General features: G+C 40.5%; 1 protein-coding gene across 1 annotated transcript in view; it reads left to right on the top strand.

Annotated features, from left to right (window-relative positions):
• The window catches only part of RAB27A (RAB27A, member RAS oncogene family), a 72,145-nt gene that overhangs the window by 12,885 nt on the left and 42,158 nt on the right, over positions 1-17,102 (top strand). Inside the window, exon 2 of the mRNA XM_012658100.1 lies at positions 3,695-3,814. The gene's annotated coding sequence lies outside the window, so the exon portion shown is untranslated. The remainder of the gene's footprint in view (positions 1-3,694; positions 3,815-17,102) is intronic.

Raw genomic sequence — 17,102 nt, 5'->3', positions numbered from 1 at the left:
TCTATTTTTAGTTTTTTGAAGAAACTTCATACTGTTTTCTATAGTGGTTGTACCAATTTAAATCCCCACCAGCAGTGTATGAGGGTTTCCTTTTTCTCCATATCCTTGTCAACGCTTGTTATCTTTTGTTTTTTTAATAATAGTTATCCTAACAGATGTGATCAAAATCATTGTGGTTTTAATTTGCATTTCTCTTTTGATTTCCATTTGCATGGAATATTATTTTCCATCCCTCACTCTTAGTCTATGTTTGTCCTTAAATCTACAGTGACTCTCTTGTAGGTAGCAAATAGTTGGAGCTTATCTTTTTTATATACTCTGTCATTCTATGTCTTTTGATTGGAAAATCTAATCCTTTTACATTTAAAGTAATTTTCAACAGGTAAGGACTTACTATTACCATTTTGTCCATTGTTTTCTGTTTTGTAGTCCTTTTGTTCCTTTCTTCTTCTCTTGGTGTGCTGAACTGCATTTAAAGCAGACTTCTATCATTCCATCTGTTTTGAGCTCCAACTTTACCTTCTCCCAACTTCTAGAGGTTTGTGGGCTCTGAATCCCTGAGACTTTCTGGATGTTCTGTGATGAATTGCTTCTCAGAGTTCCCTACAGGAAGATAAGGAGTAAGCTTTTCAAGGTCTGCTAATCAGTTGCCTCTTGTCCCTCTACCTTCTAGCTGCCAACATTTTGTTGCTTCTACTAACCTGATCATTGCCCTTGTGAGTTTATGTCTTAAAGAAATAAAATTCTTGGGGGGGGAGGGGGAGCAAGGGCAACATACGTAACCTAAATATCTGTACCCCCATAATATGCTGAAATAAAAAAAAGAAATAAAATTATGTTTATTGTTATATGAGTGAGATTTTGAGAGGCAGCAGAACTACATGTACATGTTTAGTATGCTATCTTTATCCTGAACTCTGAAAGATATTTTAGAAAACTTTCACTGCAAAGGTATCTACAAAAGTTTTTTTTTTTTGCTTTAAGGAGAAAACCAACAGCTCTATGAAAAATGGTATTATCCTAGTTTTACTTGCTATTCAAAGTATAGTTCTAGGACTAGGAACCTCAGTATCACCTGGGTGCTTGTTAGAGATATAGAATTCTGAACTCCCCACAGGCATATTGAATAAGAATTAGCATTTAAAGAGATTCTTGGGAGATTCCTATATACATGAAGGTTGAGAAGTGCTAATATGAAACTTAACTTCTTTTTTTTTAAATTTTTTTATTTCATGGAATTATAGGGGTACAAACATTTTGGCTACATGTTATGACTTTGCCACATCCCAACCATGATTTGAGATGTGCCCTTCCCCCCCTACAACACTCACCACGTCCATTAGTTGTGAGTTTACCCATCCCCAACCCCCTACCCGCAAAGAATATTACTATTGTGTGAGCACCTCAGTGTTGATCAGTCAGTGCCAGTTTGATGGCGAGTACATGTGGTGCCTTTTCTTCCATTCTTGTGATACCTCACTTTGGAGGGTAGGCTCAAGCTCTATCTAGGAAAATATAAGGGGTGCTAGATCACCGTTGTTTTTTATAATTGACTAGTATTCCGTTGTATACATATACCACATTTTATTAATCCACTCATAGATTGATGGGCACTTGGATTGTTTCCACATCCTTGCTATAGTGAATTGCGCTGCTGTAAACATTCGAGTGTAGATGTCTTTATTATAGAATGAATTTTATTCCTTTGGGTAGATGCCTAATAGTGGTATTGCTGGATCAAATGGTAGTTCTACTTGCAGCTCTTTGAGGTATCTCCAAATTCTTTTCCACAGATGCTGTACCAATTTGCAGTCCCAGAAACTTAACTTCTGGAATTAGAATAAGTTAACTCTAATGAATTTTAATCTGAGAGTTAAAGATCTTAGTACTTTTCCTTACCAGATTATTCTCCAAATTCTAGAGATTGCTGAGAGCAATATACAAGTTTTCATGAAAATGTATCCTTTCCCCCTTTATAAACCATGCCTATATATTTGAGTCAGCAAAAGGTATGAACCAAAAATTCCATTTCATTTACCACAAGCGATGTCAAACTGGTTATGTTCAGGCTTTTTTAGTTGCCTGCAGTTCTTGAGGTTGGTGATGGGATTTTGTAGATTGGACAGATTGAGTCTTCAGTCACACTTTGAACTGCCAAAATGAGAAGGTAGCTTCTCCTAGAGGCAAGGGATAGATTGTTTAGTTGTATGTCCAACATCTCACCCAATGATTAGTTAGTGCTCAGTAAGTGATTGTGGGGTGAGTGAATCAAAAATAAATAAGATACAATCCCTGCTTTCAAGATATCCACAGACCAACAGAGAAACCAAGAAGTAAGTTGGATAATTATCACACAGGGGTGACAGGTTCTAGAAATAGTAAGCCCAAAGAAAGGGTATATAACTCAGCATTGGTGGCAGAAGAAGGAACCAAAGAACTAAGCCTCTTGCTGACCAAAGCTTTGCTCTGACCTTAGTGTGTATCAGAATCACCTGGAGGGCTTGTTAAACCAGGGACAGCTGTGTCTCATCCTCAAACAATCTGAGGTGGGGTAGGCCTAAGAATGTGTGTTTCTAACAACTTCCTAGAAGATGCTGGTAATGCTGGTCTTTCAACCACATTTTGAGAACCACTTGTTAATTACAAAGAATTCTGGTGTCTGGACTCCAGCAGCTCACAGGCAGGAGACAGGGAATGGTAGGTGACACTTAAGGCAGAAGCCTAAGGAATAGGGATTTTATTGTGGAGGTTGTGGGGAGCCATTAGCAGGGTTTATGGAGGAGAGTGATGGATTCCCGTTTGCTTTTTGGAAATACCACTTTGGGTGTGGTGTGGGGGATAGATCAGAGGCAGGACCAGGTTGGGGACCAGAAAATGAAATAAGTGGTTTATCATAGCCCTCCAGACAAGGGATTATAAAAACTCGGAATAAGGGCGAGAGGAGGAAAGATCCCTAGGACTTGGTGGCCACCTGGAAGTGGGAGAGGGAAGAGAGGGAGGAATTATCAGACCTATCAGATTTCTGGCTGAGTGTGCGTTGGAATTGTGTTACTCAACACACAGGAAGAGGAGTGGGTCTGAAGCAGGGTCATGGAAGAGAGTAAAGGAGGTAAGTTGAGTGCAGGACATGTTGGATTTGAGACGCCATCAAGCTAGCTGGGTGGACCTCCTTGTAGACTGTTTTATTCATGGGTCTGGAGGCCAGGAGCAAGGTCTGGGAAGTAATATGGCCCTTCCCTCCGGCCACTTCAATTTGGTCTCCCATATTTTGGGTCAGGTATTGTATTTGTAAAGAAACAATATTAATATTATATAACCTTTAAGGACTTGAGAACACGATACTTTTCAAGATGTTTTCTCAAGAAAACACGTGTTCTTTTTTCATTTGGGGGAGCGAAAGAAAGAGTTGAAGTACTACTGCCAGTCTTCCAACACCAGAAGAGGTTAATAAAGCCACCCTCTGTGTGAGAGGCCAGTCGAATTAGATCTTAGGAAGCTTGAAAGGGGAAAAATCACTTGACTGGTCGCAGGGCCATATGACGAACAGCTGAGACTAATTAGCTGGATTGTGGGTTTTTATAGCGGTGCCTGATTTTGAAAGTTGATGGAGCGGACTGCTTTTCAAAAGACTCTTTTGAAAACGTTTATAAGTAGGCCATTCTGACTTTAACATTTCTCTTTGTCTTAATATTAGACAAAAAGTAACCTTCTCGAAGAGGACATGTGATTGGAAGTTGTCAATTGCGGAAGTGTTGGCAACTCTGGTCTCTAAAGTTTTAGAAAAATTGGACAAACGGTTCTCTGCCCTGTAAAGGTATGGTTTTGCGTTTATCTTTTTTTTTCCTTGTAGTGGTTTTGAGCTCTGCCATGCCAGTTTTCAATATGCTTGAATCACGTGCAATTTAACATAAATACCATTGCACATATTATTATTTTTCATGACAGACTTCATGATATCTGCTGAATTTCTTGGGATGAGTTTGAACAGTGCATTTTCAATGACCAGGGAGTGAATATGAATACCCACTACATTTCTTCCTTTCTTTTCTATACTCTAATAAAGTAACATAAGTTTTTATTCTTAGATAATATGTTGAATAAGAGAGCTAAGACACTGAATACTCTAACAGTCTTGCTTATCCTCTGGGGATTTTATTGACAAAAATTCAAGCTTATTGGGATTTTGTTTTTAATATTAATAGCTTTAATGGAGGAATGTGCGTGTTTTAGTATAAGGCATATTTCTTCTATGAATTAAATCTGCCTTGAAATTATTAGTTTTGTTAGGTTTGATAAGGGTATTTCAGCTATGTGAATAAAGGTCCGTATATTTTAGGGGGGAATAGTGAAGTGTGCAGGAGTGAAAGGTCTGGGTGATGAGTGTGCTGGGAGGTTTCATGACACAATTCTCTACTTTTGGATATTGTATTAGTTTACTAGGGCTGCTGTAACAAAGCACCATAAACCGGGTGGCTTCAAAACTGCGTGACTTTGACAACAGAAATTTATTGTCTCATGGTTCTGGAGCCCAGAAGTCCGATCAAACTGTTAGCAGGGTAGGTTCCTTCCGAGGAGTGTGAGGGAGGATCTGTTCCAGGCCCCTCTCCTTGGCTTGTAGAGGCCTGTCTTTGCCCTGTGTCCCTCATGTCATCTTCCCTCTGTTCAGGTCTGTGTCCAAATTTCCTCTTCTTATCTGGACATCAGTCATATTGGATTAGGGCCCACCCTAATGACCTCTTTTTAACTTGATTACCTCTATAAAGGTCCTATCTCCAAAAATTATTACATTTTGAGGTACTGGGAGTTAGGACTTCAACATGTGAATTTTGGAGGAACACAATTGAACCCACAACAAATATGTTTGAAAAATTTCATAGTATTGGCTGGGCATAGTGGCATTTGCCTATAATCCCAGCACTTTGGGATGCCCAGATGGGAGGATCACTTGAGGGCAGGAGTTTGAGACCAGCTTGGGCAACATGATGAGACCTCTTCTCTATAAAAAATAAAGGAAAATTGGCCAGGTGTAGTGGTGCATGCCTGTAGTCCTAGTTACTCGGGAGACTGGGGCAGGAGGATTGCTTGAGCTCAGGAGCTAGAGGCTGCAGTGAGTTATGATTGCGCCACTGCACTCCAGCCTGGGCCACGGAGTGAGACTCTATCTCTAAAAAAAAAATTAATATCACATTTTAAAGATTGGTCCCGAAATGCATGCAATAAACATTTAGGCCAAGTGCCTGGACTGCGGTGGATGCTCAGTATGTGAAGATGGGTAAGACATGGCTCCTGCTCACTAACTCGTGGTTTAATTGAATATATGGATCTAACTCTGAGTGTGCATGTGTTTACTTAGCTTCCATTGAGTTGTAGGCACTTTCCTAGTCTCGTGTCCCTGGAGACACAGTCAGGCTCCTGGCACATGGACAGACTGATATCCTGGGAGAGGCAACTGGAAGGGTTCCCTTGCCCTGAGTACCTCCAACTATAGGTTAAGAGAGTAGAAGGATTCTTAATGTTCATCTCCAGCCGTGTCATTTTACAGGTGAAGAAATCGAGGCTTAGAAGTGATAAAATGATTCCACTAATTTGTGTCAGCGACAAGGCATCCTGCAGGGTGTCCCGACTTCCACTGCAGGGTGCTGACCAGGAAACACACCATTTTGTTTTCTTTGCCACAAGCTCATGCTTTTCACCTGGGAGTGAACCCAGAGCCCCGTTATCAGAAGTCATTGTGGGAAAGAGCCTTGATTACAAATCGACATTCTCTGTCACGATTCTTAGATTATAAGTATCAAAAAAATGTTTTGGGAGGAGTGTTTATTCATGAGGGCATTTCGTCCATAGAACGAGGTTGGATTTAATACATCCCAAAGGGGTTTACCCCTGGTCTTGGTTGCTTTCTGTCTCTTGTCACCGTGTCCTTATCCTTCTACACAGTATTCAATGACCCTGCAGCCATTAGAATACAAACAACATTTTTCTTCTTTCTTGCTGCTTTTGCTGCCCACAAGACAGGAACTGAGGCAGAAATACAGCGGGTTGATGAAACCCTGCTGCCCAGGAGGATGGCACCATGGCAACCGGGCTGCCCACGTTCGTGGCCAGGGCAGGCTGCCTCTCTCTGCCGCTGTTTCAGCTTCCGCCCTCTCCAGACCTTCAGTACCTGAGTGCTCAAAAAGGAAGTAGTCACCTCCCCCGCATTTCTGTTTTTCCTTCTTAGGATTAAAGCTTCCTGAGAGATCGGGCCATCTTTTGCTATTATTCCGTTCTTCCCCCCTCTGAACTTGGTGGTTTTAGAGCCAGAGTTCAGGATATAGCATAGGTTGATAGCTGATGAGTCATTATGAAGCCCATTAAAAACAAAAGCTTATTATTGCAGGAGCTATTATTTATTTGCCCTGTCTTTGCAAGAGGATGTTTTTTTCTGCACGCCTGGTGTTGCTGCAGCGTGGCTGGGGCCCTGCCCTCTTGGCAGAGCAGAGGTCCCCTGGCATGGGGGCGGTGGGGGAGAGAGGCAAGTGGGTGATGGATGAGGCCGGGTGCTGCTTGAGAGATGAGCTCACATTGCTCATCTGGAGGCAGGAGCCGCTTTGCTCAAACACAGGTATAAATCATCCTTCCAAGAGTTGAGAGCATCAATTTTTTGTTGTTTTTTCTTATCTTCCCCATTTCATACTCCGTCAGGTTTTCCTTCTCAATGACATAATCCGAGCAGGGATCCTTTAGCTGTCGTTTAGCTAGATTCATCACCCAGCAAAGGAGAAAATCCAGATTGCTTTACGCGTGCAGCTCTGTGCTGTGGTAACCAACCCAGCCTGTGGGTTATCGCTGCTCAAAAAATCCCCTTTCTGGTGTCCTTGGCTCTCTCTTGCCGCCCCTTGTATTCTGGTGCTTTCCTCACTTTAAATGCCCATCTCATCTCTCCCGTGGCCTCTATGTTGGTGACTGTAAAATTCATAGCCTTCTTCTTCTTTTGAACTCTAGTTCTGTTTTCCAAGTACCAATTAAACACAACTTTCTGGGTGTCCCTCAGACATTAGGGATATTTAGTTGGTGGTGTCCCATACAGTGTAACATAGTAGTTGAGAAGGTGCCTGAGTTCAGATCTCGGTTCTGCCAATTCTGGCTATGTGACCTTGGGCAAGTTTCTTAACCTTTTTGTGCATTGGTTTTTTTCATCTGTAGATTTAGGAACTTTATAGGGTTGTCGTGAAGATGAAATGAGTTAATATTTTAAAGGAATTAGAGAAGTTCTCAGTAAGTATTAATTATAATAATCACCTTCTCAAGCCATCTTTTCCTCTCTCAGTTAATGATAATACCACTCACTTACCAAACTAAAAGTTTTGATTATCTTTAACTTCTATACTAGTCAGTTAAGAAATTACATTGGCCAAGTGGGGTGGCTCGTGCCTGTAATCCCACGACACAAGAGGCTGAGGTGGGAGAATCGCATGAGGCCAGGAGTTTGCAGCTGTAGTGAGCACCACTGCACTAAAGAAGTTATGTAGACTTCTATCTCCTAAATATATCTTGAATTAATCCAATTACTCCCTTCCTCTTCGTTCTACTGTCACTGACACACTGTCTCCCTCTCTCTCTGTCTCTTTCTCTCTCTGTCTCTCTCTCTCTTTAGCCACTTTGGACTGCTAAAACAAACTGCCGTAGAATCAATGGCTTATGAACAACAGGAATTTATTTCTCAGAGTTTTAGAGGCTGCGAGTCTGAGATCAGGTGCCAGCAGGGTTGGGTTCTGGCGAGGGCTGTCTTCCAGGTGCAAACTCCTGACTTCTTAGTGTATATTCACCTGGCGGGAAGATAGCTCTCTGGCCTCTTCCTGTAAGGGCACTAATCCCATTCATGAGGGCTCTGCCCTCATCACCTGATACCTCCCAAGGCCCACTTCCTTACACCATCACATTGAGGGTTAGATCTCAACAGATGAATCTGGGGGACACACAACATTCAGTCCATAGCCCCGTAGCCTCTGGATGCTCTGTGTGTTTCCAGTCTCAACGTGGCTGCCGTGGAGATCTCTCTAAGACACACATCTCCTGTTCCTCTCCTGCATAAAAAGCCTGTGGTAGCTTTCCATTGTCCAGAGGATAACACCCAAACTTTTTTTTTTTTTTTTGAGACAGAGTCTCACTGTGTTGCCCGGGCTGGAGTGCCATGGCGTCAGCCTAGCTCACAGCAACCTCAAACTCCTGGGCTCAAGCGATCCTCTTGCCTCAGCCTCCCGAGTAGCTGGGATTACAGGCATGCGCCACCATGCCCGGCTAATTTTTTTTCTATATATTTTTAGTTGTCCAATTAATTTCTTTCTATTTTTAGTAGAGACGGGATCTCGCTCTTGCTCAGGCTGGTTTCGAACTCCTGAGCTCAAACAATCTGCCCGCCTCGGCCTCCCAGAGAGCTAGGATTACAGGCGTGAGCCACCGCGCCCGGCCAACACCCAAACTTTTTAGTGCCATCTAAGAGTCCTTTCAGGCCTAGGTCCCAAACACGTTCCCATCTTTTCAGCCTCTGTCCTGGATATGCCCTCTCTTGCCTCCATGTACCCCTTTAGCCACATCCGTCTGCTGAGGTCCCCTCAACGCATCATAAGTAACTTTTAGTCTCTCATACCTCTGCAAGTGCATACCCCTAATCACTGAGCCCAATACGTGTGTCCGTTCTTGATGGCTTTAGACCTGCTCTATTTTTTTGTATTGTGAATATCAGACTTCCCTTAACAAATCCCGTAAAAAATGTTATACCTTTTGGATTGGTGTCAATAATGATTTTGTTTATAACATCTGTCGTCTTTAAAGGATTATGCTTATTTGGCTGACATATGAGGTAAAGTTCATCCCCATGTTATCCTGTGCACTGTGTGGTTTTTGTCCATTCTCATTTGTCACTTGTCCCTCCACGTGCCTGGACACTCACGTTCTGATTTTAGTCCTTGGCTCAGAAGCCCTTTGTGAAGTTTTTCTGATTCCTTCACTGGGCATAGTGGGCTCCTCCTCCTCCCTCTGGCTCTGTCTCCTGCTTCCCCAGCATTTTGTACATACTTCTATTAAGGTTGTTGTTTCACTGCATTTTCACTGTTCATTTCCACGTAGAGCTCACCTATTAGGCTGTTGTTTTTCTAGAACCACGTTCATGGTGCTGAATGTAGTGACAAGGGCACGGCACATCCTCAGAGCTTGCTTGTTAGATGTTTAACTGATGTGGTCACGAGCTGTTGCCCAAATTTCAATCACTCAAACCAGACTGTTTCCCTCTTCAGTGGCTTTTAGCTTCGCTGGTGTATCTTCGGATTGGTGGCAGAGGCCAATCCATGTATCAGACTTCATTTAAAATTATTATTGTTTTTGAGGCAGGGTCTCACTATGCTGCCCAGGTTGGCCTCGAGCTCTTGGAATCCAGTGATCCTCCTGCCTTGGCCTCCTGAGTTGCTGGGACTATAGGTGTATGTCACTATGCCTGGGTTTCATTTAAAATTATTAACAGCTTTTGGATTGGTATATGTGTGCTATTCTGCATTTAAGTCCTATTATATTTGAAGAACATTTAATATATATATTTCTTGGGAAATACTCTCATATGTGTCATGAACAGTACAGCCCTTTTTTGTATTATCCTATGCTTTATAATTTTTGTAATTTCACATTTGTCATTTTAGCCAAGTTTATTTTTCTCTAAAAAAAACTTAAAAGTTCTTTAAAAAACATATTCTCATCTAGACTAGCTTCTAGAGGTCTGAACATTGTTTAAAAACTAAAAATAATTAAGGGTATGTAGAAATCACAAAAACGAAGATTTTAATGGCATTAGAAAATTTAATTATTGTAGTTGTGATACTCTTTGAAATCAGATGTGGAGTAAATGTTGTATTTTCTTGTGATGTTTAATTTATCTTTCGTAAGATTAAAGACCCTAGAATTTTGTTATAGAGTTGTTTGCTAATTTCTATTTCTTTTGCGTAAGTGGTTCTTTTCACTTTTAGATCATGCTTACTCTAACATCTTTGTTCAAATAAATGCATTTCATGGAGTTAAATGAAATGTAGACTTTAGGATAATTGCATCTAGGCTAAATGAAAAAACTTGGTAAAGTTTTTTTTTAAAAAAGTGGATTGGGTCCTAAATTATTAGGCAGAGTTAATAAATTTGGCTTCAACTTCTTTAATTTTAAAATTAAGATGTGGTTATGAGACAGGGGCTAGCCTGTTTAACAGATAATGTTGAATTACAGAATACATAAGCATCATTCCTTATCTCTCTGAGATGCTTATAATTTTTGAAATCTGTTATCCTATTTTTTAGGTGTTATAATGGGGGAGCTCAAGCCCTAAAGTCAAATAGAGTACTATACGGAAAAAACAAAAGATACCCAATGAATTTTTGATATTTCTCTCGAGGATGAAATACCATTTCAGTTGAAAACATTCTGTAATAAATCTGCCTATAAGTGACTGCATCTCTAGTAACTTTTTTCCTAGCCCAAGACCAGAGCAACTCATGTAAATATAATGTGGTACATTTGAAGATTGGTTTTGGGTAAGATAATCTCAAGTACTTGGCACTTATTAGGTATTTCATTTTTTAGCCATTCCAATATTTATTAATTACTCTGAGAACTACCTCCTTTCCCTCTCGCCCACCGCCCACCCCCTGGAGAATGTACAAGGAGGGAAGAGAATGACTTTGAAAAAGAAATTCTGGGTACAAAGTATGAATCAAGAACAGAAGCCAGGAAAGTGAGAGAAGAAACTAGAAGTAGGAAAGATAAATATCAAAGGCAGAATAAATAAAAAAGGTAGTAAATTAACATTAAAAAAAAGACAAATCACGTAATCTCAATACATGCAGAAAAAATGTAATAAAGTTGACATCCACTCATAATACTCAGCAAACTAGGAACAGATGAACTTCCTTAACCTGACAAAAATATTTACCCAAAATCTACAGCAAATGTTCTTCTTGGCGGAATGTTATATAATCAAGACAAGACTGTATCACCATGTCCATTCACTATTTTTTGGAGATTCTTACTAACACAGTAAGACAAGAAATATAAATAAAAGGTGTAAAGATTAGAAAGGAAGAAAGCAAATTTAATTATTTTTACCTTATATGTCTAACAAATTGTTAGAATTAATGTGGCTAAGTAAGACATGGAAGATACATATTTAAAAGATATCACAGTGGTGACAAAAATATAAATATAATACTAGTTAATAAACTAAAAGATGTACAAGATCTTTATGAAGAGTATTTATTGAAAAATTTTAAAAAATTCACTTTTTTAGATAAACTATTTTTAGAGCAGTTTTGGGTTCACAGTAATATTGAGCAGAAAGTGCAGAGTTCCTGTATATTTCCCTCCCCCAACATGCGAGCCTCTCCGCTAGTCAACACCCCATACCAGAGTGGTACATTTATTACCATCAGTGAACCTACATTGTCACATCGTTATCACCCAAAGTCCATAGTTTACATCAGGGTTCACGCTTGGTGTTATATATTCTGTGGGTTTGGACAAATGTGTAATGACATCTATCCAGTATTAATAATATTATACAGAATAGTTTCACTGCCCTAAAAATCCTGTGTTCTGTCTGTTTATCTCTTCCACTCCCCAACTCCTGATAACCACTGATGTTTTTACTATCTTCCTAGTTTTTCCTTTTCTAGAATGTCTGTCACATAACTGGAATCATACCGTATGCAGTCTTCTCAGATTGATTTCTTCCACTTAGTAATATGCATTTAAGGTTCCTCCATGGAACCTTTTTATGGCTTGATAACTTATTTCTTTTTGCTCTGAATAATATTTCATTGTCTGAATGTGCCACATTTTATTTAGCCATCCACCTACTGGAGGACATCTTGTTGCTTCCAGGTCCTGGCAATTGTGAATAAGGCTGCTACAAGTATCTGTGGGCAGGTTTTTGTGTGGGCATAAGTTCTCCCCCTATTTGGGCAAATACCAGGGAGTGCAATTGCTGGATTGTATGGTAAGAATATGTTTAGTTTTGTAAGAAACTGCCAAACTGTCTTCCAAAGTGGCTGTACCATTTTGCATTCCCACCAGCAATGAATGAAAGTTCTTGTTGTTATCCACATCCTCACCAGCATTTGGTGTTGTCAGTGTTTTGAATTTTGGTCATTCTAATAGATATAGTGATATCTCGTTTTAATTTGCAATTTTCTAATGACATATGATATTAAGCATCTTCTCATATACTTATTTACCATCTGCATGTCTTCTTTTGTGAAGTTTTAAAATGTTTTAAAGGCATTAAAGAATATATAAATGGAGAAATATACATGTATAGGTAGATTAAATATCATGAATAGGTCAGTCTTCTCGGTTTGATTTATAGATTTAATGCAGTCCCAATCAAATCCCCATATGGCTTTTGGGGAACTTAGATGGAAGTGTGAAGGGTCAAGAATGTCCATAGTAAGTTGGGGCACCAGTCCTACCAGCTATGATGGTGTATTATAAGGCCTTAGTGATTAAGGCTTTGTGGCATTGGCCCAGCGGTGGCCAAAATGACCAATGGAACAGAATAGAAAGTCCTGAAACAGATCTGTCCATACATGGCAGATCACTGGGGGAAGGATAATTTTATTCAGTAAATGGTACTATGATAATTGGATATCTTTAAGGGAAAAATAATTAAATTGGATCCCTATATATACCTTAAATCCCCAGTGTATTAAAGACTTCAATATGAAAGGCAATACCTTTTGGAAAATAACATAGAAGAATATCTTTATCACTTTAGGTAAAGAAGGATTTCTCTATCATGATATAAAGAGAACTAACTATAAAAAATTGATAAATTTGACTAAGAGCCATTTAAAAAGTAAAAAAACAAACAGGAAGAATATATTTGCAACATACGTAGCTGATAAATAGTATCTGAATATATGAAGAACTGCACATCCATAAGATAAAGACAACAAAATAGAAAAAATAGGGAAAAGACACAAATGTGCTTTTTTATAAGAGGAAACTGAGTGCCCAAAAAATTAAAAATAAAGTTCAACCCCATTAGTAATCAGAGAAATACTAGTTTAGATCACAGTTTTAAGAAGTCTGAATAACAAACACCAAAGATTGGTCAAGATGCGAAGTTAGTGGGAGGCCGAGGCAAGAGGATTGCTTGAGGTCACGAGTTCGAGATCAGCCTGAGCAAAACCGAGACCTCATCTCTACCAAAAGTAGAAAAAATTAGCTGGGCATGCTAGCGTGCCCCTGTAGTCCTAGCTACTCGGGAGACTGAGGCAGGAGGATGGCTTGAGCCCAGGAGTTTGAGGTTGCTGTGAGCTATGATGATGCCACTGCACTCTACCTGCGGTGGCAGAGTGAGATTCTGCCTCAAAAAAAAAAAAAAGTGAAGTTAAGAGTATAAAACAGCTGTATTAGACAACAATTTGGCATTATCTTGTATTACTGAACATGCACATACCTGCAGCCTGGGTAGTTCACTCTTTGGCATCTACCCTAGAGCAGAGCTTTCCCTGGTGTGCACTGACCTGGTTCCAATATGTTGAGATATTGAACCCCTCTTCCCTTGGGGTAGCTGGGCAGGGCCTGGCCTTTCTGGAGCCCTCATACTTGTTGCCTTTGATCATGAGCATTTCCCTTGGTAGGTCATATAAATATCACGAAAAAGGTTGGAAAGCAATTTCCTAGAGAAGCTCTTGCTGGTGTGCATCAGGAGACATGTATGTGCATATTCTTAGTAGTATTGTTTTGAGTCAGAACAAAAACATAGCAGACGTGATATAATTAAACAAATTCTCTTCTGAAAACCCACAGACGTTAGGTAATTAGAGAAGCGTTTTAGCATATCACTCATTAGCATCCGTGGTAAAAGTGGTAATTGTTTCAAGGAGAGTGAGAGAGGCAGAGAAAGAGCAGGAGAAGAATGATATTACTCCTGGCCAGTGTGTGTTTTCACTGACATGTGTCAGATGAGTAGTGTATGATGATGACGGCCAAGGCCTAAGTTTTGAATCTGAGGAGGTGCCTCATTGCAGGCTCCCATGGAGAAAATGCTGTGCAGGCAAAGGGACATGCAGCTGTCTTCTCTGACATTTCCCTGAAGTACCTTACAGCAGAGCAATGATGCCTGGAAATAAAGTTTCATTAGAACGGCAGGGGCTGCCCATCACGTCCTGTGTAATTTAGTTTGGCTGAGAACACCCTGCTGTGATCTTTGGTCACGTTCATGCTGAACTAACAAAGTGTTCTGTCTTCTGTGGTTTGTACGGTCATGGCTTTCTTTTCAGACCTTTCACTGTTGGCCACTCTGTCCCGAAGACAGAGGCAAATGTGGACTACAGGGAACCGGGGTGATTTTCAAGCATTTCTCTCTGGCATGGCTTTGGTGATCCCTAATGCTGAATCTGCCCCAATCCAATCTCATTATCTTCCACCTCCAAAAATCTAACATCCACCTGCAGACATCTTATGGCCACTCCAGCTCTCTCCCCTCTCCCACTTCAAATGGCTTGTTTTTGTCGGCAACACCATTTTGTTCTGGCCACCTAGGCCGCATGCTTTGGAGTTTCCTTTGTCGTGTCCTTTTCCACTCGGTGTGGCACTGTGTCCTGTGTTAAAATTAATGTCTCCTGAATCCCGTCCTTCCCATTCCCACTGCGGCTGCCCTCATCTAGGCTCTCATTTTCAGAGAGTTAGAGGCGATTCAAGGGACAGCTTGTCACCGTGACCCCACTTACATTTCTCATGGCTAAGCTCTGAACTTTCAACCTATAGAGCATAGAATGTTTGTGCTGGGAAGCGACCATTGAGTTCAAACCCCTTCATATTTGAGAAAACAAGGACTATAGAAGGTTGGTGACCCATGCTGGATCCACATAGCTGGTGGTAGACGAACTAGAACCCCACACACCAAAGAGTTAGTTGTCTGGCCATCTTCAACTTGCCTTGTTAACTCACAAACATCCTTTGAGTTTACAGCCAGTTTTGTAGTTATTAGTGTGTTTGTCTTATCTCTATATGACTTAGAAATCTTGAGAGGATTATATTTTATTTATATTTGTATCCTTTGAAGTGATTAGCAAGGCTCCTCAATCCTAGTTCAACTGGGCTAGGTGCAGTGGCTCACACCTACAATCCCAGCTTTGGGAGGCTAAGGTGGGAAAATTACTTGAGGCCAGAAGTTTGAGACTAGTCTGGGCAACATAGCAAGACCCTGTCTCTACAAAAAGAAAAATACTTATTCAATTGAAGTCAAAACATGCCCTTGCACCAAACGTGCTGTTTTTCATATTCTTCACCATTGAGTTAAATGCTGCCTGGCTTGAAGGTGCTCAGCTCAGGTCGTGGCTCTTGCTTGAAGCCTTGGTCACATTGGTCCCCCTTTCTGACCTCCTAGGGCCTGCTTGTCTTGTAAAACAACCATGTTACATGTACCTAGTAGTTTACAGGGTTTTTTTTGTTGTTGTTTGTTTTTATTTTTTTAATTTCAATAGATTTAGGGGGTCTAAGTTGAATTCCATTAGATTTATAAATTGTTAGTGGTAATGTCTGGGCTTTCAGTGTACCCATCATTCAGATAGTGTACATTGTACACAACAGATAATTTTTAATCTCTCATCCCCTCCTAACTTCCCCCTTTTTTAGTCTCCAGTATCCATTATACCACTCTGTGTATCCTTGCATAGCCATAGCTTAGCTCCCTCTCATAAGGGAACACATGTGGCCTTTATTTTTCTGTTCCTGAGTTATTTTCTTGAGGGTAATGGGCCTCCAGTCCCATTCATGTTGCTGCAAAAGACATGAGTAGTACTCTACAGTCTGTCTATACCACATCTTCTTTATTCACTCACTGGTTGCTGGGTACTTAGGTTGATACCATATCTTTGCAATTGTGAATTGTTCTGTGATAAACATATTAGTGCAGGTATCTTTTTGATACAATGATTTCTTTTCCTTTGGGTAGATACCAAGTAGAGGGATTACAGGATCAAATGGTAGATCAGCTGAGGTCCTGCCTCTTGTTTGAAGCCATGCTGTTCTTTGAGAAATCTCCATACTGATTTCCATAGAGGTTGTGCTAATTTACATTCCCACCAATATTGTATAAATGTTCCCTTTTCACCATACCCGCACAAGCATCTATTGTTTTTTTATTTTTTAGCAATGGCCATTCTAATTAGAATAAGATGGTATCTCAGTTTACAGTTTATAAAATTTATTCATATGCTATATCCTTTAATCCTCCTAATAATCTTGCTAGATAAATATTACCATATTGAGGAAACAGTCTGGGAGAGTCTGCGTCACACAGCTAGGAAGTAAGTAGCAGAGTTCAGGTCTTCTGACTTCAAGCCCATTTCCCTTTTGATATCCTGCGCTGGCTGGTCTGCAGAGTGTACCGGACATTTTGCTCCCTGATAATATTGCTTTATTTGTTCTTTCTTGTAAACGAGTTCGTCTTTTTTGCCTCACCCTGATTATAAACTTCTTGAGGGGAATGGCTGGATTGTGTTTCTTTCATGCCATCCATAGTTGCTAGTATAGTACTGGATATATAGTAGGTGCTAATCAAATACTGCAGAGTTGATGCAAATATAGTTTAATTTACCAAAAAATTGCAGTTATCATTGGAGTCTCAAGACACTTTTTGAGTCGTTCCTGAATGCAATCAGCAGGGAACAGAGGGAACCAGAGGAAGGAAGGGGCTGGTAGAGAAAGCCAGATGGTAGACACAATTAGCATTTGAGTGACAGCTGGCCAGTTGTCAGTCCAGTGGTGAGGGATAGTGGAGAAGTAAGACATAGGAAGACAGTCTTCAGGAAATATGCAACTTTACTGGAGAGATGAGACATTCTCATGAGGTGGGAGTGGGGTACTGGGAAGTAGTATGTGACCTGTACGAGTTAACCAGGGCAAAGCATTCATACCTCTTGAGACACGTGGATTAAGGGAATACCTGGGGTAGGATGGGTTTATGAGGACAAGCTTCCAGGTGAGGGTGGTGTAGGTAGAGATGCATTTGGCTTAGTTCATGATCATCCTGTTCATTACTGGGTCCATGAGAAAAGGAACATAAGTAGATGTCGATGTC

Source organism: Propithecus coquereli, unplaced genomic scaffold (genome assembly GCF_000956105.1).
Source record: "Propithecus coquereli isolate 6110/MARCELLA unplaced genomic scaffold, Pcoq_1.0 Scaffold57, whole genome shotgun sequence".
Taxonomy (NCBI): Eukaryota; Metazoa; Chordata; class Mammalia; order Primates; family Indriidae; genus Propithecus; species Propithecus coquereli.
The sequence above is the reverse complement of the archived record's forward strand: the minus strand, read 5'-3'. Positions and strand labels throughout refer to the sequence as shown.